We start from the raw sequence: 24606 nt of genomic DNA on the forward strand, positions 1-24606 counted from the left end.
GATGGGACTCGGGACCTCGCATTTGCGAGGCAGGCGGCAGCATCGCAGAGCTAAATCCCCGGCCCTTATCAAAGGGTTTTAATACGTAAACGTCAATTGCTTGACATTCAAGACCATATAAGACACACATCATAGCTTCAAGATTGAAAGGTTCATGAAGATTTTGAAGAACGAAATGTATCATTTAAAGAATAATTTGCAGAAGGTATGAGGTAGAAAAGGTAGAAGGCTACTTGATTAAGCACTCATCCCATACTAAATAGGGAGTTGGCAACGGGTCAGCTTCTAGCAACTCAAGTAAGACTCCAACCCTAATAGAAGTTACTCAGGCGTCTCAGCTCCAGGACATATCTGGTATAAATGGTATTCACATTCCTAGGTCGAAGCGCCGACCAGTTGCCATTCCCTACTCCCACCAGCAGGGGCACCGTTTGGCCTCCAGGCCAGGGCTCTTCTGGCCCCCCGGAAATTCTCAGTTCCCTTCCGGTATTATTTCCGTTCCTAAGGGAGAACTTCCGGGAGCGACAGAAGTAAAGGTTACCCAGCTAGAAACTGAGTCAGGTTTGTCCACCTATGGAATTCTTACTTTATTCTCAGTTCGGAAAGAAATTTCGTTGGGTCTCGAATTCTGTTACCAGTTTCATTGTTTTCTTTTCCTTTCTGCGCGGAAAGGATCCTTCTGCGTTATTACCGGTTTCCTGGATTCTGGGGAAGGCGCCATCGTGGAAGAACCGTTCCCGGACAGGTAACGTGTCTTCACTTTTCAGAGGGCTTTGATGTTTATGCTGCACTCATATTCTTTATATTTCATGGAGATTCCAAATACATATCGAGCTAGTAAAATATTTTAGAGGGCCGGGGATTTAGCTCAGTGGTTACGCCGCCTGCCTTGCAAGCGCAAGGGTCCGAGTTCGATCCCCGGTACCAAAAAAAAAGTTAGCTTCTCAGTAGATGGCCAGGCATGGTGGCACACTCCTGTAATCCCAGCTACTGGGGATGCTGAGGCAGGAGGGTCGCAAGTACTATGCAAGGCTGGGCAATTAATTTAGTGAGACCCAGTCTTTAAAGAGGAGGAAGGGACTCGGGATGTAGAGTTGAGCCTGTGGAGGCCCAAGGTTCAACCTCCAGTATCGACAAAATGTTCAATATCTGTTTCGTCAACACACAATTTTTCCCTTGTTATAAATAAAAAGGTATTTTATTTGATTGACACTAGCGACAAAACCAAGCAGGGGCAAAAAAAAAGAGTGCACATGAAAATAACGAAGCCAAAAATACCTTTAAAAATCGAGATAAATGATAGATATGCATTAAAACAGCGTAAACACATTCACAGGCAAAACATGGGTGTTGTTATCGTTCTTGATCCTATGCTAATGTTGAAGAGGATGGGAACTTGTTAAAATTCTTGCTGATAAAATGAAGTGACTCTTGTGTTACCTATAACAAAATGTTTTATGCCTACAGTCCTACATTTATAGAATATGAAATAATGTCTTGCTTTGGAAAACACGTTCTATTGCTGAAATGACTCATAGAAAAAGAGTGTACGTCACAACCAATTCAGGGACAAGAAAGTGAATGTGAGTGAAAATAACTAGAATGTATACGGATAGATACTTAATATAAGTACTTTTGATAGTCAATTATGAAATGATACATTCTTTGACAAAATATCTTGATAAAATGCATATATAAAATGCATATATAATATAGAATAATAAGTTAACTGACATTTAGTAGAAATATACTATATACTTAGTGGAAATTAAACAAGAAAGGACTTTCATATGGTGACAGTAAAGTTGGGAAGGAGTAGGCAGTGATCCTTTTTTGTTACTTTATGAATGTATATGAAACTTCATAACAAAAGGACTCTCTTTATTTGTCCTCTCTTCTCAAATATTTTTTAAGTATTCTTGCTTGAAATCAAGTAAGTTGACTCAGTCTAATTCACTTTGCCTATCAATTGTCTTAGGTATATGTTTTTCTCTGATTGCAAAAAACGTTAAGTTTACAGTTTGAGAAATGGTGCAAATTATATATTTTTCGTCTAAAATAATATGGATCACTTTTTACTTCAAAGACCCAGCCTTTCAAAATGAAATAATAGGAAAAAGTCTGTGTACTCATCCATATAATTTTCCTGTTCACGCTCTTGTTCCCTTTAGGTAGTTTTCCATCAAGGATTTGTTCCCTTCGGTCTGAAGAATGTCTTGTATGATTATGTGTTACTGTGTGGATGGGAACAGATATTCTCCAGTTTGTTTCATCTCTCTGTCAGTCCGGAAGGATGCAGTTGGAGTTAACGAATTCTGTGTTGACTTTTTATTCTTTATTTCAGTATTGGAAAGTTGCTGATCCATTTGCACCATTTTGCCACGGATTGGTTGAAAATGTAACTGCCAGATTCCAGTGTCAGTAAGTAACGTACTTTATTTTTCCTAAGCTTTTCATGGGTGTACAATTGTATACATCACTAATACTTGTATTTCACACAGAAATTCAATATATACCTTTGATACACAACGAAAGTACAGTAGCTATTTAGTCAATTCAATTTTTAATGTATTTGTAGAAAGAAAACTTTGCAACAGCAAAAAAACCTAAAATGACAAGTCTCATGAAAAAATGTTTTGCAAAAGCCAAAATACACAATTTTTATTTCTTAGTCAAATACAAACAAATGTCTTTTTTTTTTTCCTTTGATTTTGTGAAACAGGCTCTCGCTATGTATTTCAGGCTGCCCTTGAACTTGTAGCCCAGGCTGGCCTCAAACTTATGGTGATCCTCCTGCCTCAGCCTCCTGAGTGCTGGGGTTACAGGAGTGAGCCACCACACCTGGCTCCACAAATGTCTTCATACATCAGTAAAATAAGCGATGCATTTTCCCAAGCAAAATAGTTTATTTCAATTGTTAATTTGAGGCAAATTTTGACATGCATGAGAACTTGTATGAGAACAGATAAAATTTTGGTCAAACAAAATGAAGGGATGCATGCTAAAAGCAAAATATTTTCTATCTACGGTAATTATATAATATTCATTAGCACTCAAGTGTGGCAAATACATCCTAATTTGAATTGATTTATCTAGATAGTACATATTTTAATAATTGTTATTAGGCAATATGTATATACTTGTGTGAAAATCAAAATATATGTATATGTATAAGCTTAGTATATGTGACAGTTTCGGTATTTCAGATATTTACAAAATGATAGAATACTTAACCAATCATAGATCAAACAATTCAGAAAATAAGTGAAAACAAGAACGATATATTTCTGGTTTTCTATAGCAAGGGATATGGCCATTATCTTCTATGTTTGGCAGGGATGCAATAATCTTCAGGGAAGTTGGAAAACTAGCAGGAAAAATGGAAGGCTTTGGGGGCACCCTGGTAGTATGTTTTTGGCATGGTGAAGCTAGTCCTAGCCCAGCTAGAGGTGGAACATTTTACATGACTGACCAGGGGAGCATATTTGGTCCCCTCCACTTGGTCCTGAGTTAGAAACAGGGGCCACAATGAAGTGTTGGCAGTCCTCACTGTTTGAGCCTGGTTACTGTAGAATTTGTGGTTTGGCTTCAGTGGCTTTCTTGCTGCATAAGCTGCTGTTATTTATGGTCTGTTGATTCTCGGTTTCTGTGTTGTTTCTTACAGTAGATACAAAAATAATTGTACATAGAAAATTAATATATTTAATGTGATTGATAAATATAACATTTTAAATAAATAGCTTTTCTGTTTATCATGATACCAAATTACTGAGAGAGAAAAATGGTACTGGGTTTGGGGAAATTAAATTGGTGTCTTTAAGCAAATTTTAAATTTTTCCTACGAATTATAAATAGTAATTTTCCTTCTAGGGTTATAGTCAACAAAGCTACTCACAAGTATGCATAAAGTTTTGGTTAATAAATGGTGAAACGTCTGTCTTGGGGGGGGGGATTTTTGTTGGTTTGTTTTTTTGAGACAGGATCTTGCTTTGCAGGGCAGGCTGGCCTTGAACTCACTGTGTAGCCCACACTGGCCTCAAACTCATGTCAATCCTCCTGCCTCAGCCTCCCGAGTTCCAGGATGATAAGCATGAGGCACCATGCCCAGGTGAAAGGTCTGTTTTTCAGTAAATATTGTTGTGTTCATACAGTGAGACTATAGCTCTTACATACTAGCAGAACCTATGTTCGATTAATATTACTGATGAAGAAAAACATTTTATTTCACATGTATGTGTATGTATAGAAACACATCACATATGTCAGTGAAGCCAGGGCCTCACTTGTGCTGGACAAGTGCTCTACCACTGAGCTGTATCCCTCGCCCTTCCGTGTTTGAAGTAAGCATTCATCTTGGATAGTTGTCTTCCTGTGCCTAACTTTTTAAGATATAAAATTGTCTTTAAAGGCAAATAATCTTCTGAAGAGTGGATCATACTTATTTTTCTTTGTTTAATGTATTTCTGTGAAATGTTTTCATCGATTGCCCAGTTCCCAGTATGTACTAGGTATGGATTATGTGGTGGAGGTACATTACTGAGGTAGAGCCTAGTGGAAAACAAACAAGTAAATATGGCATATGCTATAGCATTGAAGTTTTGTAGTCATTTTTAAAGGTACAGTAGTAGCTGGGCACGGTAGCATACTCTTATAATCCCAGCACAGGGAGGCTGAGGCAGGAAGTTCAAGTCCCACCTGGGGAGTTTAGTGAGACCTTGTTTCAAAATAACAATAAAAAAGGACTGGGACCCGGCCGGGGATTTAGCTCAGCAGCACAGTGCCTGCCTGGCAAGTGCGAGGTCCTGAGTTCAATCCCCGGTACCAAACAAACAAACAAACAAAAAGACTGTGTATGAAGCTCAGTGTGACAGTCCTGTGTTCAATCCCTGGTACAAAATAAATGAGCTACATTAGTAACTAAAATACTGCTTATATCTCTTTGTGTTATGATTACTCGTTGCTCTAGTGATTGGCATATAAATCCTTTATTTTTTTTGGTCTCCTTAGAGTTAAGAAAATATCAATTTATGTAAATGCAGCTTCACAATAAGAAAATTCCATTTCCCTTTTTTGTAGTCTTTTTTTCCTATATATTATGTAGGCATTTTATTGAGAATTTTATATTGATGATTCCTTTGTACCTTTCATATTTAGTGAGACAGTTGTATATAGTTAAATGTGAGTGATTTTGCAGGTCAGGTTTTATATATGAAATACTAAGCAATTTTTAATTACAAATGTCAGTTTTTATGCACTGTGTGTGTGTGTGTGTGTGTGTTTGTGTCCGGTGTGGGGTTAAGCCCAGGCCTTCACACTGACCCCTTTCTCTGGCCTCCTTATATGTTTTGAGCTAAGGTCTCACTAAATTGCCTAGGCTTGGCTAGAACCTGCTGTCCTCCTGCCTCAGCCTCTCAGGGTGCTGGAATTACAGGCGTTCACCACCGAAGCTGGCTGTCAGTTGTCTTTTAATGTTCTAGCTTTCACCTGAATTTTTCCTTGACATACTGTTTACATAGTACTATGTGGTTTGATTTCCACATTTAAAAATTTTTCTAAATTCTCTGTTGTTGATTTCTAATTTCAGTTGGCTGTGTCGAAGAACATACTTTGTTTTATTTCATTTTGTTTAACATATTGAAATCTCTTCCATGGCCTAGTATGTGGTTTACGCTGGAAATGTTCTAGGTATACCTGCAAAGCATGTATTTTCTACAGTTACTGGGTGAAATATTTGTGGAGGTCTGCTAGGCCTACTTGATTTATAATGTTCATATCTTGGGTAAGCGTTTTAAAAATTTCTGCCTAGATGTTTTATCCCTTTTTGAAAGTGCGATAGCTATGTGCGATGATTGGTGTGTAATCATTTCACGGTGCATGCAAATATCAGGTGTTGTACACTTTAAATATATGCAGATGTATTTGTCAGTTATACCCCAGTAACACTGGATAGAAATGTTAATAAAGGGACTTATTGAGCTTTCCAAATGTTATGTTTGAATTGTCTTTTTTCCTCTTAGTTTGGTTAAATTTTGCTTGAAGTATTTTGGAGCTCTGTTGTTAGTGTATATCAGTTTATAATTTTTATGTCTTTGTGATAAGTTGACTGTATTTATTCTCATAAACACTTAACATTTTCTAGAAAAAGTTATCAATTTGTCTGATATTAAAATAGTCATTCCATTTTTCTTATGTTTGATTTCCTATATGTTTTATCCATTCTTTTATTTTTAGTATATTTGCATCTTGAATCTAAAGTGTCACATATGCAGAGCAGATATTTGTATCTTATCTTTTATTTAGTCTAAAATTCTTTTCCTTTCCTTGAATTGCTTAATCCGTTCACATTTAATGTTATTCCTGATGGTGGATTTATGTCCGCCAGTTTGTTTTCTATACGGCTCAGGACTATTTTTGCTTTGTGCTCCTCATTTACTAACTGCCTTTCATTAAATACATTTTGTTTCCATTTTAGTGTCTTCCATAATTTTTACCATGCTTTTGTGTAATTAGAGATTTCTGTCTCTGATTTACCATATAAACCTTAATGTATCATAAAATGCCTCAGATGTACACTAAATCTATACATCTATTCAGTTCATCCATGTATATCCAGTAAGATACAGAACAGTGCCATGGTACTCCCTCACTTTGCTATTTTTTTTATATATTTCGTTTATGTATGTTACAAGCAAAAGTACCTTGCCACACATATTTCTGTGTAAATCTCGTGTCGATTGAAGAATGTAGGAAAGTGAAATACGTTTATAGATTTTATATATTATTTCATATAAAAATTCTTATCCATTCTTTTTAGTTCTCTTTTTGGTACCGGGGATCAAACCCGGGACCTTGTGCTTGCGAAGCAGGCGGCGGCACCGCTGAGCTAAATCCCCGGCCCTTTACCCATTCTTTTTCATTGCCTTTCTCACTGTGAATTTGTGTTACTTGCTCATTTTTTGTTTGTTTGCAGTGCTGGGACTTGAACCCAGGGCTGAATGCATTCTAGGAACACCCTCTACCACAGTGCTACGTGCTTTCATCCCTATCTGTTTTTATTTTCGATTTTTATTTTGACACATGGTATTGCTAGGTTACTAAGATTCCTTGAATGTCCCGGAACTTGTGATCCTCCTGCCTCAACCTCTTGTGTAGCTAGAATTACAGGTGTGTGCCACCATGCGATTTTAATTTTCTGTTCCTCTGTAGTTTTATTCATAACACCCTTCTCCACGTTTTTATTGCCAAACATTTGTTATTTTATATGACTTTAACACAGTTTTATAGTTGTGCAGATGTCTTGTTAAGAAAGTAGCCTCATACGCCAGTGTACTTCACTTGCTCAATACCTACATAATTACTTTAGTGGAAACCGTTGCTTTAGCAATACAGATTCTAATTGCTATTTGGTGTCTCTCCTTTCCTGATAAGGCACTTCCTTTTAAATTCTTGTAAGCAGGATTTGTAACAGCCTTTCCTTTTTTTTTTTTTTTTTTTTGGTACTGGGGATTGAACTCAGGACCTTGCGCTTGTGAGGCAGGCACGGTGCCACTGAGCTATATCCCAACCTCAGTCTTTCAATTTTAATTTATCTGCAAATATCTTAATTTGGCTTAATTGTGAAGATAAATGGGCTAGATAAAGGAAGGTGGGTTGATAGTTTTTCTTTCAACTTTTTGAATATGTTTCCCGTTTCCATTTAGCAGTGTTTCTCATGAAAAATCAAGTGATGTTACACTTTATGTCCACTTAGATACGATTCAGTTCTTGGTTTTTGCTTTTAATATTTTCTCTTAAGCTTTGGCTTTCAACTTTTTAGCTCTGATATCTCTTGATGTTGATCTCCCAGCATTTATCACCCTTGAAGATTAATGAGCTATTTGGTTATAGAGGTCAATGTGCTTTCATCTCATGTGGGGAGGTTCCAGCTATTATTCCTTTGCATATATTTTTCTCTCTTGCTCTCTCTGTCTTCTGCCATTGTGCATATGTTGGTGTTCTTTTGGGTTTTCTTTAGATTTTCAAGATTTTTTGAGACAAATTCTCACTCTGTAGTTCAGGCTGGCCTTGAACCCACAGGGATCTAGCCTCCTGCCTCAGCCTCCCTGAGGGTGGGATCACAGGTGTGTGCCCCCATGCCTGGCTGGTGTTCGTGGTAATGTCCCTCCTTCTTCTGAGGCTCTGTGCATGTTTCCTTATTCTTTTCTTCATCTCTCATAATCCCTACTGGTTACCTTCAAATTTGCACACACATGTACAGACACAGACGCGCGCACACACTCCTTTACCCTATAAAAGGGATCTTATTTTATGTTTAATTTTGAGCTAGTCACGGATTCTTAGATCAGAGGGTTCTCCCTATTACCATAGTCTTTCTTTCTAATTAAAGTCCAGATTTGGTTTTATATGCTATTTTCTATTCAGTGAGTCAGTGGCGTCATCTATTCTTTTTAAGTTTATTGATACTTTTTAATTTGTGAAATTTTAACTGACACCTAGAAACTTAGAAATCATACATATTAATGAAGACCATGTGATAATTTGATGTATGTGTGGATTGTGTAAGGTTCACATCGGGCTAAGTGTATCTGTCTCAGTCATCAGTCATTTATTCATGGCGAGAACATTCAAAATACTTGCGTCTAGCATTTGAAATGTAAGCATAGTTTCCTTCAGTTCTGTGGATATATTCATAATGGCTGTTGTGAAATCTTTTCCTTTTCCTGCTAGTACAAGTGTGTGGTTTCCCTCACAGGCAGTCTCCGCTTGCCTTTTACCCCTTATATATGTCACATTTTCCCTTTACTTTGCATGTCTCAGGGTTGTGTGTTGTTGTGAAAAACTGTACATATTAGAGAGCATAATGCAGCAAATCAGAATGCTGATCCCCAAACAGCCTGTTTTTGTTTTGTTTTGTTGCAGCTTGAGTAGTTCTATGATTTGTTTCCATTGCAAGGTGCAGATTTTGATACCTGACATTCTGTGTTCCATTCTGTGTTCCTGCCTTCCTAGGGATCCTCCTCCTCCTCCTTTGGTCAGCAGGAGACACTTACTGGTCAAAGGTTGTACTCAAGTTACTGCAGCCGAAAGATGTTCACGATTAGACCTTTGAATCGATTTATGTCTTGCATTCTGCTTTCATGCCACTTGTCTCAAAGTTTAGCTTCTGCATTGAAATGAATAGACTGAGTGTGTATTTTGAAGCTTGGCTTTATAGGAGTCACCCAGTGTCAGAATAGCTCTGTCCTTCATCAGCCAGTAATTGTTCAGAGATTATGTGTAAGCACCTTGAGACTTGAATGCTCTCCGCCTTGCTGATGAATCTGTTTGTAATCTGGGAAGGCTTTCAAGTCTCCCTGCACGCTGTACTCTATAGCTCTTATGTGGATGCAACCTGGACAATGCAGACAGCCTTCCGGACCCCAGAAGTAAGTATGATCCAAAAGGACCCCTCTTGGCTATTTTTTCCTGTGGTTCTCTCTCTTAAATTTCTGGCTGCTTTGCCATCTGTCTTGTTGATACTGCTACCGTGGAGCTACCTTTCCTAATAGCACACCGCCAATATCTCCATCATTGTTGAAGCCCGCAGACAGGGAATCTTCAGGTTCTGTCACAGAGTCAGCATGCTCAGGCCGAGCTGTGAAATACCAGCAGTTGCAGCCTGGATGTTCCCCTGGGTAAAATCTCAGCACTACGAACTGCTTCGTCTGCCCAACAAACCAGACAGGGGAAGGACATCAGCAGGGCCTGGGAGTAGCAGACCTTTGTTCCTGACGTGGGGCCCTTGGCCCACCAGGGGAAACTGGTTGAGGGACACGTACCCCAGTCGTCCTGACTGTGCTTCCCAGGAACAGAGCTTCTTTAGCGGGCAGCGTGTAGGGGTTAGTGACTGACAGCCCACCTGTCCTTGCGTAGTGAAATTGGAGCCAAACACCAGGTGCTGGGAGGACAGAGAGTTATTATCTGTTTGCCACACTTCCCTCCTGTGGAGATTCTGTACCGCCTCACCTCTCTGGGGCCAGAGTGCATGAGAGCAGATCACAGCACAGCTCAAATGCCGAAGACTCTTGCTATTTATCCCAAGATTTGGCAGAGTCCACTGAATGTTTTGTCATTTGCTGTGCCCTTAGACTTCCTTGCAGATGTTTAAGTGTTTCTAACTTCATTTGCCCACTGAAATGATTGTTTTGTAGGAGATCGTATTCACGCAGCTCCACACACATCCATTACTAATGTGCCTTTTCAGGTGCATTTCGAGTAAGAAACTCAGATAGTCAGACTGTGCTCTGGTGAAACAGTGGCAGCTACGAGTACGTTTACAGGAAGTACAATCATGCCGTTAGCACTTCTGCGAGGCGGTTTTGTTTCTTACTCCAACTGGGAGAGCAGGTCAGTATACATAATTACAGACTTGGTGCTATTCCTTTTTTATTAGTACAGTTTTGGAGGACATATAGATTGGACTAATCACCCGGAGTTGCTACATGTACATAACACGTCTTAGTTCTCTGTTTTCCCCATCGCCTTCTTCTCCCACCTCTCTCCTCTTCTTCCATCTCTTGGTACCGCTACCTTTTGCAAAAGATCCATGTCCCCGCTTCCTGTTGTCTGTTATTTTGCCCTTTAATTTATTTATATCTGGGATTCTCATACGTGAGAAATCATGCAATATCTAATGTATCTGATTTATTTCACTTCACATTATGGTTTCAAGATACATCAAATTTCCTACAGATGAGTCAACATTAACCTTTTTATGGCAGAGAAGCATTCCATTGTGTAAAAAGATGACATTTTCTTTATCCATTCGTCTGTTGATGGACATATAGGCCTCTTCCAAGATTTAGCTATTATTTGTTCTGCTTCTCTGTTTGGAAATCAGTATGGTGTGCATGTAACCCTGCGATATGATGCCTTTAGCTCTTTTGGAAAGATAGCTAGAAGAGGAAGAGCTGGATCAAATGCAATTTCTAATTTTAGTTGTTTGAGAAATCTCCACATTGATTTCCAAAATTGGTGTACAAGTCTTGATGACAGCCATTTTTTCCGGGGTAAGATGGAAAATCATTGTTGTTTTAATTGGCATTTCTCTAAGGCCAGATATGTCGAACGTTCTTTCATACATTTATTGTCCGTTTGTACGTCTTCTGAAAAGTATCTGTTCGTTTCAGTGGCCTGTTTTTGGATTTGGTCTTTGAGTTTGGGTTGTCTAATGCTTTTTGAGTTCTTTATATATTCTAGACATTAGTCCTCTGTCTGAGGAATAGCTGTGGCAACTTTTTCCAGTGATGTAAATTGTCTCTACATTCTGTTAATTTTTTTCTTTGCTTTGCAGCAGCTTTTTAATTTTATATGATCCAATTGGTTGATTATTAATGTTATTTCTTGAGCAGTTGGGGTTATATTCAGAAAGTTACCTATTTTATCTTCCAATTAACTGTTTCTGTTTCACTACATAGATCTTTGATCCAGTTTGACTTTATTATAGTACATGGTGAGAGATATTGGTCTAAGTTCAGTCTTCTGCATGTGACTAGCCAGTTTTCCCAGCATCATTTTTTAAAAAGAGGATATCTTTCCTCCAGTGTATGTTTTTGGTGTCTTTGTCAAAGATCAAAAAGTTGAATGCCCTGGGGTTGTTTCTGCACCCTCTATTCTGTTCCCTTGATTCTCATGTCTGTTTTTGTGCCAGTACCATGCACGTTTATCAGTGTAGCTTTGTAATATAATTTGAAGTCTGGGATTGTGATACCTCCTGCTTTACTCTTGTTGCCCAGGATTGTTTGCTATTCTGGGTCTTTTCCGGTTCCGCATGAATTTTAGGATTGTTTTCTCTAGTCCTGGGAGGAATGGTGTTGATATTTTGATTGTGATTGCATGAAATCTGTATATCAGTTTTGGAAATGTGGCCATTTTGACAATATTGGTTCTTCTATCCAGGAACAAAGGCTGTCTTTCCATTTTCTGGTGTCCTCTTAGATCCCTCCCCCCCTTTTTCAGATTACTGTAGTTTTTGTTGTAGAGGACTTTCATTTATTTGGTTAGGTTAATACCAATTTCATTTTTCTTGACACTGGTGTGAAAGTGATTGTTTTCCTCATTTCTTACTTGTTGAGTTCATTACTGTTGTACAAGATTGCTATTGATTTCCTTGTGTTGACTTTGTTTTCTACTTCACTACTTAATTTAGTTATTAATTCCTGAAATCTTTTGATGGAAATTTTTGGGTCTTCTTTGTAGAGGATCATGTCGCCACAGATAATGGTGATTTAACTCCTTCCTTTCCTACACGTATCACGATTGTTTTCTGTCAGTTGCCTGAGTGCTCTGGGTCATATTTTGAGTAATACATTGAACAAGAGTGGTGATAGTAAGGGCTGGGGATTTAGCTCAGTGGTTCTGCCACTTGCCTCGCAAGCACAAGGTCCCAAGTTTGATCCCCAGTACCAAAAAAAAAAAAAAAAAAAAAAAGAGTGGTGATAGTAGACATCTTTCTCTTGTCTCTGATTTTAGAGATAAAGCTTTCAGTTTTTCCCTATTTAATATGATGGTAGCCGTAGGTTTGTAATAAATAGCTTTTATCACGTTGAAATAAAGCCTTTATGTATTTTCTTCAAGGTTTTCATGATGAATGGATTTTGGGTTTTGTCAAAAGCTTTTTTTGCACCTATTGAGAAGATTATGTGATTTTTTTTTCCTTGTTTCTTTTGGACATACTTGTCTTTTCCAGACTGTAGAGAGAGAGCTTTCAGTTTTTCTCCATGTAGTATGATGTCACCAGTAGGTGTGTCATAAATGACTTTTCTTAGATTGAGATAAAGGCCTTCTCTACTTATTTTCTTCAAGGTTTTTATCCTGAAAAGGTGCTGGATTTTGTCAAAGGCTTTTTCTGTATCTATCAAGGTGATCATCTGTATTTTGTCCTTGCTTCTGTGTATGTGATGTATTACATTTGTTGATTTGAATATGTTGAACCAACCTTGCATCCCAGGGATGAAGCCTACCTTGTCATAATATGTGATCTTTTTGATGATTTGTTACATTCTGTTTGCCAGTGTTTTGTTGAGGATTTTTTTCCTCCCATGTCCTGTTTAGAAATTGGCCTGTAGTTCTCTTTTCTGGTTGAATCTTTGTCTGGTTTGGAGTCAGGTTAATGCTAGCTTTCAGGAGTGACTTTGGGAGTACTGGTGCCCTTTCAGTTTCATTAAAGAATTTGAGGAGTATTGGCATTAGATCTTTCTTGAAGTTTCAGAATGTGGGCTTTTCTTCCTTGATGGTTTTTTTTTTTTTTCATTACTGCTTCAATTTCATTATATGTTTTTTGATTTTCTCAGGTTTTTTTTTTTTTTTCTTGGTTCAAGTTTGGTAATTTGTATTTATATAGGCATGTACCCATTGCTTCTAGATTCTCAAATTTATTGGAGTACAGGTTTTCAGAGTACTTACTATTAATCTTCTGGATTTTGGTGATGTCTATCTCTTTTACTTCTAATTGCATTGATTTAGGTCTTTATTTTTTCTAGTATGTTCTCTAAGGCTTTGTCCATTTTGTTTATTCTTTTTAATAACCAGCTATTCAATCCATTAATTCTTTGGGTTTTTTAAGTCTCATTAATTATTTAGTCTTCATTAATTATCGCTCTGATGTTTATAAATTCCCTCCATGTACTAGCTTTGGATTTGGATTTTTCTTGATTTGCTAGGACCTTGAGGTGCATCATTGAGGTATTTATTTGGACTCATCCTGTTTTTGTGATGTAGACATTCCCAGCTATAAATGTCCTTCTTGGCCTGCTTTCATTGTGTCCCATAGGTTCTAATGTGTTGTGCTAGCATTAGCATTTGATTGTGGAAATGTCTGACTTCTTCTTTGATTTCTTCTATCACCCATTGATTGCTCATGAGTACTTTATGTAATTTGCATGTGTTTGCATAATTTCCGTGGTTTCTTCTGCCACTGATTTCTAGTTTCACTGCACTATGAAATGATAATTCACCTGGGATGACTTCACTTATTTTGCATTTATTGACATGATACTTGTGGGCTAGCATGTGGTCTATTTTGGAGGAAGTTTACATTCTGCTGAGAAAAGTGTGTATTCTGTTGTTGACTAGAACCCTCTGTAGATACTTATTCAGTTCATGTCTTCAAAGCATTGTTTCAGCTCTGATATTTCCTTGTTGTTCTTTTGTCTAGTTGATCTGTGTGTATGAGACAGTGGGATGTTGAGGTCCCCTGCTATAATTGTGTTGACATTTATCCCAATGTTTATGTTCATTAACATTTGTTTAACGCAGTTGCATACGCTGATGCTCAGTGCGTATATTACTTAGAATTGTTATATCTTCCTTTTGGATTGGTCCCTTAACCAATATGCCATGACCTTCTTTGCCTTTCCTGATCAGTTTTTGGCTTGAAGTCCACTTTGTCTGAGAATAGGAGAGCTAGTTCTGCCCGTTTGGGGGTTCCAATCACATGGAATATTGTTTTGTATCCATTGATTTTTGGTCTATGAATGTCCTTTTGGAGTAAATGTGTTTCTTGTATACATTATACTGTTATTTTTTTAATCTGTTCTTCCGATCTGTGACTTTTTTTTCCCAGTACCGGGGATCAAACTCAGGACCTTGCACTTGCCAGGCAGGCGCGGTGCCAGTGAGCTAAGTCGCTGGCCCCAATCTGTGACTTTTGATTAGAGAGTTGATACCATTCACAGGGAGAATTATTCCCGAAAACTACTGACTTATTCCTCTCATTGCATTATTTTCCTGTTGATGATTCCCTTTTCTTTTATGCTCTGCTTAAAGGCTTAGCTTGCATAATGTATTCATTCTATTATACTTTTTGACATTGTTGGCTTCCTTGTCCCTTCCCAGGACAGTCTTGACAATTTTTTGTGATGTTGGTTAGGTGGCCATGAATTTGTTCAGGTGCTTTATGTCATATAAAGGCCTTATTTGTCCTCCAATTTCAAAAGATAGTTTTGCCAGTTATATCAGTCTTTGAGTTGGAAGGTGTTTTCTTTTAGGGCTTGAAACACTTCAATCCAAGCTCTACTGGCATTTAAACTTTTTTTGAGAAGTCTGCTGTTATTTTAATTGCTTTACCTTTGTAAGTGATTCATTGCTTTTCTCTAAAAGATTTTAAAATTCTGTCCTGTGTTGGACCTTGGGATTTCGAATATGATGTGTTGTGAAGAAGTTTTGTTTCCTGATCATGACTGTTTCCAGTTAGATATGCCCGAGTTATCTGTATGTGGAATCCTTTCCCTGTATTTGGCAAGTTTTCTGCTGTTATTTCTGTAAGCAAGTTTTTTAAAATGCCGTTTGTGCTGTCTTCTAATTTTCACTCGTCCTAGTTAATCTTAGATTAGTTTACTTTGTGTCATCTAGCACCCGTTGGCTGCCTTTTCATGGTCTTTTTCTTTGTGTTTTTAAGGTATCTCTGACACTAACGTCACTGGCATCAACTTAATCTTCCAGTTTTGAAGCCCTGTCCTCACACTGCTGCCTCTGTTCCTCATCATTTTGATAGACTTTTAATTCTATGGATTTCTGTTTGGTATGTTTTCATGGGCTGCAATTCTTTGCTAAACTGGTCATTCGTGTTTTTATCTTTTTGTTTAGCTGAGCTAGCTGTCATCCGTGAACCTACTGATCGTTTTGTTTGTAAAGTCTATGTCTGTTCAGTTATATGTTATGTCAGCTGACCGTGCACCTTATTGATCTGGGTTGTTGTTGGGTTTTTTTGGTTTTTTTTTTTGTACCGGGGATCGAAATTGGGTCCTTTTCGCCTGCACAGCAGGCAGCGAAACCACTGAGCTAAATCCCCAGGCATGATCTGTTTTTTTAATTGCTTCTTTTAACATTTTGCATATTTCATCTGTGTGGCTTTTGATTTCCTCCCCACCAGTGCTCCATGGATCAGCTGTGGGGGATTTGGGAGCTTTTGGAGGCATTTTCTTGCCTTGTTTTCTTTCTTTCTTTTTTTTTGGAACCAGGGATCGAACTCAGGACCTTGCACTTGCAAGGCAGGCGCGGTGCCACTGAGCTAAATCCCTGGCCCTGTTGCCTTGTTTTCACATGTTTCTTTATGTGTGTGCATGATGCTTGGTGGTCAGCTACACTGGAAAGACTTGGTTGCTCATATGGTGCTCTCTTTAGTGTCTGCTTTTCAGTGGTGCAGTGTGGGCACAGCTAACTTTAGGCCCTTTCCTCTGTCCCAAGATCCAGCACCCTTTGTTAATTTGTAAGGGCAGGGTGCAGTGTAATTTGCTCAGCACCCAGTTCTGCTGAAATGGACCACAGTATTGTAAATGACACAAAGTCAACCCAGCTATTGGTATGCAGAGGAAACCAATTAATAGCAAGGACTATGCCACCCTAGAAATAGTGTTGAATTCAGGGACAACAATAAAGTCAGACACAATCTGGATACTGGCATAGCACAAGAACCAATAATATACCACATTAACTATTGACAAGTGATCTGTAATTGTAGTATAATCACAAAGACAAACCCAATACTGACACATACAGTCAATATTTACTAAATGCAACAACTATGCCACCCCTAACGATAGAAAACCATTCAACAGTCATAACACAGAGTTAACCAAATATCTAAAACTTTAAAAGGCTTAACTGTTATGCTAAAAAAGATAGAGGGGTGAGGAATGGGAGAAAAAATGAAGTTTTGAAAAGAAAGATAAGGAGGAGATAAAAGTGAGATTAATAGAAATTAATTGAAGTAGACAAAAATTACAGAAAAGAACAGCAAAAGGCAGCAAAAAGAAAAAACCCCAGCAAAATGAAGAAGAAAAAATTAAAAGGAAAAAAATGATCCAAAACTCCAAAGAACCAAAGGAAAAATATGAGTCAAAAAAACGTCTTGCTTTTGAATGAGTTTTTCCTTTCCAGGGTCTGTAGTCTTTGAATCCAGCAGATATGGTGGAGGTATAGTGAGTCACGCTAAGAATGATTATTTTGTTTCTACATCCTTGTGTGTGTGTGTGTGTGTGTGTGTGTGTGAATCCTGCTCCCTGACCCCCTTTCCTGCTGTGTGCAGGTGGTCAGTGCATCCGCACCGAGACTCTAGCCGTTCTTGCAGCTCCCAGCTCGCGTGTTCCTCTGTGCACTCTCTGTCATGGTTTCTCTGACTAGCTGTATGGCCTATGGGTTTGTGAAATGCCCTGCTCCCTGCTTCACAGGTCTCTCTCTCTCTCTCTCTCTCTCTCTCTCTCTCTCTCTCTGTGCACACCAGGAAGTGGCAGTGACCCAAGCTGGGCCATCCCCTTGCTCACATTGGTAGACGTGGAGAGCAAAGAGACCACTGAGTACTGTGTTGCTGTAGGCAGCAGGGTGGGGGTTCACGCAGTTTCCTGGACTTAAGGCCAGCACTTCCAGACCAGGCTGCCTCAGAGAGCCACACATGCCATGCCTGGCTTCTCACCACAGTGGGCAGGGCTCTCGTGTCCCCAATGATAGGTCTCCCACCACCTCAGCAGCTATTATGTATAGTAGCTGCCCTCTTCCTATCGTGCCTTGCCCCCTCCCCTGTGTGACGTCATGCCAAGATGGTTGCTCCCACCAAAGAATAAACCCTTCTTCCCAGCATGCCCCTGGTCCCGCCTAGAGAGTAACCTAATACTCGCTCACCTCCTACCACCTAGTGACCTCATGGGCTCCTCCATTCCCTAGCCACTACCCCACTCAACCCCACCTCTGCCCCTACAAGCCCCACCCCAGTCTCTATAAAAGACTCTCCCTGCCCCGGCCATATTGCTTTTGTCTCTCCTTTGTTCCGAGACAGCGTGGCACATCTATTCCCCTAATAAAGGCTTGCTGTGGCCTGGTCTGGTCTTGGTCTTCGGCCCTTTTACCTGACATTTCTGGTGCCGTGACTCAGATGGTAGATGGTCCATTAATGGACGATCCCCCGCAGGACGGGGTTGCTTGACCTTTTGGCCATCTCCAACGGACCTATCTGCCATTGCCAGGGCCCTCCGGGGCTTTCTACCTTTGCCATTGCTGGCGCTACACATCCACACCGGTCACCAGTCTCTGGGTGAGTAGGGAGTTCAGCGTCCCTCTCGTCGGGTTCTCTGTCTTGTTCTCTCCCCCTCTGGAGACTTCTCAGAAATCCAAGCGCTTGGTCAGAGAAACCCCCACGGCCTCTGGGCCCAGGACTGTGCCCCTGGGAGACGTCCCATCAGCTCGCCTCCTCTCTTTCTCTCCCTTTGGGAGACTCACTCGGAGATTGTCAAAGGAGACAAGGACGTTTCTCCCCTTTGTCTTTCTCCCCAGGGGCAGCCTCCTCCTCACCCGCTCTAATCAGGGGGCCCAACAATCCAAAGCCCGCCCCTCAACGCCTCCAGGCTACCTTCTGGCACAACCCAAAGCCCGCCCCTCAACGCCTCCAGGCTACCTTCTGGCACAACTCAAACCCCGTGGATTGTTGGGACGAGATTTTAAGCCAAAAAGACTTGTTTTCTATTACAATCAGGTTTGACCTCAGTATAAATTAGATAATGGGTTTCCAGGGCCCAAAAATGGCACTTTCAATTTTGACATACTGTGTGATTTACACAACTTCGGTCAACGCAATGGCAAATGGTCAGAAATCCCCTACATACAAGCCTTTCCTAACTATGCTCTTAACCCTCCCTCTGTCAAATAGTCCTAGCCTGAGCCGATCACTCACCGCTCATACCTCCCCCACTTTATAACTCTGTTGATAGGAAAAAGTTTTTAAGTTTAACAGATTAGCTATTAAAGTAGTTGTGGAAGCAAACTAGGTAGTGTATCCCTTTAAAAACTTGCCTTAGCCCATTGCTTCTGCTGTTTAAAGTGAAGGTTATATAGCTCCTTTGATCTGTAGCTCCACTGTAGATAACATCCTAACTAAAGAACGAAGTGGGAATCCTTGAACAAACTTGTGAGACATGTGCCTTAACTGTCATGTGTTTAGGGCTGTAATCAGTGACAGAAACCACCTGTGTCTAACCATTAAACAGGAATTGGAACTTTATTTACTTAACAAAGACCACTAGGGATGAGATAATGATGGACAAAAGTATAAAATGTTTATAGTGAGTCGGAGACAAAATATTTAAAAAGCTATAAGTAAAAGACATATTTTTGATATAAAAGGATTTTATGTTTGTCTTGTTAGCAGGACAAGACCAAAAGGCCTAGGTACATAAAGAAGGTGTGTGGAAGAGATTTATAAAGGAAATATATATGTTTACTTGTTGGTTTCAAGTTTGTTATAAAAGGTTTACAGGAATAGAGGTTTCATTCCTTCTGATTTTAATTCTACAAGAGATCTCTGTTAATTGACTTACAAAAGGTTTTAAATAGTCTTATTTATAATTATAAACCTAAAATTATAAAGAGATTATAATTCCATTGGGCTAAATATATTTGAATGCACTCTAGTTTTAGAAATTGTCTTATATCTTTGTTTTTTGTCCAGTCGTACAGCTGTTTTGTTTATAGATAAAGGTTATTAAGTTCAAGGCATGCTCCCCTTGGTGAACAAAGGAGCGGCCGCATGGAAATATTATCCAGTCTTTGTTCACTAGGGGGACCTCAACAGTTTTCATCTTACAACAGACTGACCCGATAGTTTTCATAGCCTTATAAAAGACTTACAGGAATAAATATTATTTAAATATATTATTATACTGTTTATATCAATTGTCATCAAAGGGATAAATTCTAAATATGTTATTTGGTATGCTTACACTGGTCATTTTCAGAGGACTAAATATCCTGTAAAAAAACAACAACAAGGTTTTATTTTTTCTAGTGTACTAAATGTATTTGTACTTTCTGACTGTACAGGTTTTCTAATATTTGTTAATGATAACATATATGGGCTATTTTCTTTAGATGGTATCCTATCAAAAGATTATTTATTTATTTATTTAAAGGTAATAATTTAGGTAAAAACTTTTGGTGTTTTTAAAAAATGAGCACGTTTAACAATGGCTATTTTATATCAAGATGGACATTTAAATGTGTTACAAAGGTAAAGTCATCATAATTGTCATGTTAAAATATTATTTGTGGCTCTTTTTCTGTTAATATTCTACAGGAATTCAACTACTAAAAAACAACCATGACTGATAACAGTAACAGTTCTCTATATTTTAAATTCCAAAATGCTTGCTATTCAGGTAAAACTATAATAGTTAAGTTCATTATTCTTGTTACAATGCTAACACTATTGACCTTCTCTTCTGGGTGTTCAACAACTAAAGTTTGGAGACCAGAACTAAAAGGTAACTGGGCTATGAGGACAGCCAATATTTTGGCTCTGGCCCCTCAAGGTCAACAAAGTTCCAGGACATGAGGGAACCTTCTCCACAGGGTCCTACATCTTTGGTAAGTCACTCAACCTCCTAAACTGGGAGATTGCTGGACACCAGAGGACAATGTACTCTGTGCCAAAGGAGGGTCACCAAGAAAAATATCTCCAATGCTTTCACTGAAAGCAACTTGGTCAAGCAAGGCCATGACCCATCCAGATGGCTGACACTGACAGAAAAGCAGAGAGGCACTATGCATGGTTCCAAAGTAATGGCCTGGGGAGACTTAACTGACCTTAATAGATAACAAGAGGTTCATATTGATTGACACAGGTCTCACTTTAACTTGGTCTTAAACACCCAGCAGAAAAAATAACCAAAAGAGGCATAAAACAATGACATAATAATAAAGCTAGACTTCAGAAAAATTAAGACATAGCCCACCCATTAAAATCTTTTGGTTCACTCATGACACAGCCATTTCAAAAAGACAAAACTTTGGGTACTAAATAGAAGCAAAAATCATTAATTAGCTACAAGTGTGTACAGATTTGCTCAGTTACATACACCTTTTATATTCAAAAAAAAAAAGGATTATAAAGATTATATAAATTGTGTTTATCACTTTTCCACTCATTCTCTAAGAGCAAGGTCATGACACATGGGCCCTTAGATCAGGAGCTATGATCTCTTCCATAACAGTCTCTTACTTCTATAACAAATGAGCCCCTAAACATCCAGCTGTCTCTGTAAAACCTATGTAAATGAATAAAATAATTACATGTCAAATGAAAAAAATTAAAACTCAATGGGCCAGATAGATATGCCCCCCAAGGTACTAATCAATGGTGGGGTACATTTGGTTCCTGGAGTTCATGGCTCCCCTGGCTATTACCACTCTTGGGACCCCTCAGTATTATCTGTTTAATTCTCTGTTTTGGACTGTGCCTGGTTCGCTGTTTCCAAAATTTCTTGCAGGAACGATTGAGGGCATTCACCAATCAGACAGTCACAGAGTTCATCATGGCAGGGTACCAGCCAGTACAACAAAAGGAAGAGGTCCCCACTTGCCACGGGCCTCATCAGATCCAGGTCTAGCCGTGATCTTCGTCCCTTGTCAGCAGGAAGCAGCTCCAGAAGAAGAGACCTTCATCCAACTATCATAAAACAAAAGCCTGGAATGATAGGTCTCCCACCACCTCAGCAGCTATTATGTATAGTAGCTGCCCTCTTCCTAGGGTGCCTTGCCCCCTCCCCTGTGTGACATCATGCCAAGATGGTTGCTCCCACCAAAGAATAAACCCTTCTTCCCAGCATGCCCCTGGTCCCGCCTAGAGAGTAACCTAATACTCGCTCACCTCCTACCACCTAGTGACATCACGGGCTCCTCCATTCCCTAGCCACTACCCCACTCAATCCCACCTCTGCCCCTACAAGCCCCACCCGAGTCTCTATAAAAGACTCTCCCTGCCCCGGCCATATTGCTTTTGTCTCTCCTTTGTTCAGAGACAGCCCGGCAGATCTATTCCCCTAACAAAGACTTGTTGTGGCCTGGTCTGGTCTTGGCCTTCGGCCCTTTTACCTGACACCCAACCTGAGCTTAAATTTCTCAGGGGCTCTACTGGCCTGCACCCTGTTGACCACTGCCTCTCCCGGTCATTTCCCACCCAGTCCCGTGCCAGGGTGGCACCAGAAACCATGGAGTAAAGCTGCTCTGCAGTTGCTCTGTGACCCAATCCCAAACAATTAACTCCTTCCTAAAATGGCTCCCGATTAAACCCTCTGAGACATGGCAGGCGCTGCACTGGACTTCCTTCCTAACTCTGGTCTGTCTCGTGGAAGGAGTCATTTCAGAGTAAAACACCATGTTGTTTTTGCAGTTTACAACAGCCATGGGCTCCTCTTGGGACCAGGACTGGCAGTCTGGTTTGCTGTCTTGCCCGGCCACTGGACTTACCATGCGTCGATGGAGACAGGGTCCCCTCCCTCAGAGCCAAGGTGAGCCTTCTGGATTGCCTTATTCCTTTCTCTGCACTGTGGCCCACCTCTCTAGCTTCCCTTTAGTCTTTGGTCTTCCTGTCAGCTCCCTCCGAGTTCCTAGATTCACCTGTGCCCTTCTCTCCGCCACTTTGTTGCTCTCCAGCTGTCAACTCCAGGTCCCAGAGAGGTCGCACTTTGCTCCTGGTCTCCACTGTCTTTGATATGTGCTCTCATTCCTTTCTTTAACACTGGCAGAATTGGCCTAAAACAAAATGTTTAGGATAGTTTTTGGCTATGGGGAAAAGGTGGATATTGTAATGGGAGGCAGTAAAGCATTCACCTTCCTTATTATTTTAGAAGTCTTAGAATGTTTCATTTTCTACCTGGGTGGTTTTTAGTCAGTTGGATTATCCTTGGCTAACCACGTGGGTCTGATTAGTTGGTATTTTTTCACTGTTCTGTATTGTATTATGTGTTGAGGTATTAATATAGGTCATGTAAATATAATATACATTATCTAGAAAAGTAAGGGAATGATATCTGAACTTTTGATGTATTTTGTGTGCATGCATGTGTCATTTGTGTGTGTGCACAAACATGTTTTCTGAGGAGGGGACAGGAGAATGTGATTTGGGACGTGTAGGTATTGGATCCCAAAGGCATTGGGCTTTGCTAGTGTTCTCTTTCCAGGGGGCATACACTTGTTCCCTTCAGTAATAGTGTATATACTACGTGTGTATTTCAAATATGTAAGTTGCTAGTCAAATATATTTTGAGAGGTAGCTTCTTTTAAATGTATCATTGCATACCCTTTTGTGTACCGATTGTTTTCAAATAGTAACAGTTTTGTAGTTGTTTATAGGGTCAGATTATATTTTGCTTTCTGCGTGTAGTACTCTATTGCATAAGTATTCCATCATATAGGTATTGACCCAGTGTGTTGCTTTTAATTGTATCCCGTTTGGGGCTACTTTGGATACAAGTTTTATGCACATGGAGATACCTGTATCTGTTGAAAATATGCACGCATTTTTCTTAGGAACATACCTAAGAGCAGACTTGCTTAGTTACAAGTTAGACAGAGAAACTATAAGTTTTAATAGTTACTTGAGGTTTTACCATTATTAAGGATCTGGATATTGGTTACTAAAATGAGTACTTTTTTACACTAAATCGATCAGAGAATATTTTTTCTAAAGGTGAATGAAAGAGTTTCGGAAATTCTTAGAATTTCATCCACGGAGTACTGAGTGCAGACAGTAAACAAATTGAAGTGGGCAGTAGAAGGCCAACGAAAGAAATGTTTTCATTGTCCTAGACTGAATATTAGTTGTGAAGTAGAATGAGTGCATCTCCATGCAGCAAAGAGGGGACCTTGGAACTAATTTACTTCATGTAACGTAATTGCTGAGTAAGAATTGGTGCTGTAATGTCATTACATCGTGTTTCTTTATTGTTCACTTTTGCGAGCAAATTGGTTAATGTAATATTTTCATATCTTTTTGTGCATTGCATTAGATTCGCAAAAGAGTGATTTTACTATCATTTGTAATTTGACTACTGGCACTAGATCCCACCATTTAGAGATTCAATAAAAGGAAAATAGTGGCAGTCACAGAAAGCACGTTTATCAGAAGAATACTATATTTTGTTTTTTTAGTAAATAAATATGACCCACTCTCAGCATCAAAGGGTACTTCAGTTATCAGGAAAGCATTGTGAGATCAAATTCCACATAGCTACAGTCTTAAAGCTACAGTCACTCAGCTTTGCTTAAGCGACATCCGAATGAAGTTATGAGGTCAGAATGCCTAAGCACTGGTTGCCGCAGACCAGCTGCAGTCGATGTCGATGCAGGGTAGGAAGGGGAGATGTCCTGGGCCGGCAATGAGAAAAGAACCTTCTCAAGCAATGTTCAGGTTCCCTCTGATAAGTCTCGGGGTCTGATTTATTTTTATATCTTTAAGCAATAGCTGGGAGGCATTGGGCGGAACATGTTTACATTTTAGTTGCCTTAGCAGTTTCTATTGAAGTAAAGGTTATTTTTTGTTAAACAAAGTACAATTCCTCTAAGCTGTTTCATTTCATTGAACATCACGAATACATATTTAAAAATTACAATTGTCCCCTTATTTACCCACACCTAAACAGAACAGAAAGTAACTTAATCAAAATCTTTGTATCAGCGGGGGTACAAGCAAGATTTAATCAACTAAGCGTCAAACTTGTGGTCACCAGCTGGCCCTTGAGAAACTGCACAATGGTTAATATAGTTTGCTATTAGCTCTCTATTTTTCTATACCTCTATTCATCT

At 39.4% G+C, this 24606-nt stretch overlaps 2 long non-coding RNA genes across 7 annotated transcripts in view; one reads left to right on the forward strand and one right to left on the reverse strand.

Annotated features, from left to right (window-relative positions):
- Positions 1-468: 468 nt before the first annotated feature.
- LOC147823229 (uncharacterized) overlaps positions 469-24606 on the forward strand; it is a 47490-nt gene continuing 23352 nt past the window's right edge. For 5 of the 6 annotated variants that reach the window (XR_015444182.1, XR_015444183.1, XR_015444178.1 and 2 more), the window contains exons 1-5: positions 469-561; positions 673-745; positions 2345-2421; positions 3996-4115; positions 20265-22310. This is a non-coding gene — a long non-coding RNA (uncharacterized LOC147823229). The remainder of the gene's footprint in view (positions 562-672; positions 746-2344; positions 2422-3995; positions 4116-20264; positions 22311-24606) is intronic. The other variant, XR_015444181.1, reaches the window with a different exon arrangement.
- LOC147823230 (uncharacterized) lies at positions 14626-18658 on the reverse strand. The gene is made up of 2 exons (XR_015444184.1): positions 18425-18658; positions 14626-18379 (listed from the first exon to the last, which is right to left on the reverse strand). It is a non-coding gene; the product is annotated as an uncharacterized LOC147823230 (long non-coding RNA).

The sequence above is a fragment of the Heterocephalus glaber genome, unplaced genomic scaffold (assembly GCF_053883595.1).
Source record: "Heterocephalus glaber isolate CG9 unplaced genomic scaffold, H.glaber_assembly_v1.0 deba00001595, whole genome shotgun sequence".
Taxonomy (NCBI): domain Eukaryota; kingdom Metazoa; phylum Chordata; class Mammalia; order Rodentia; family Bathyergidae; genus Heterocephalus; species Heterocephalus glaber.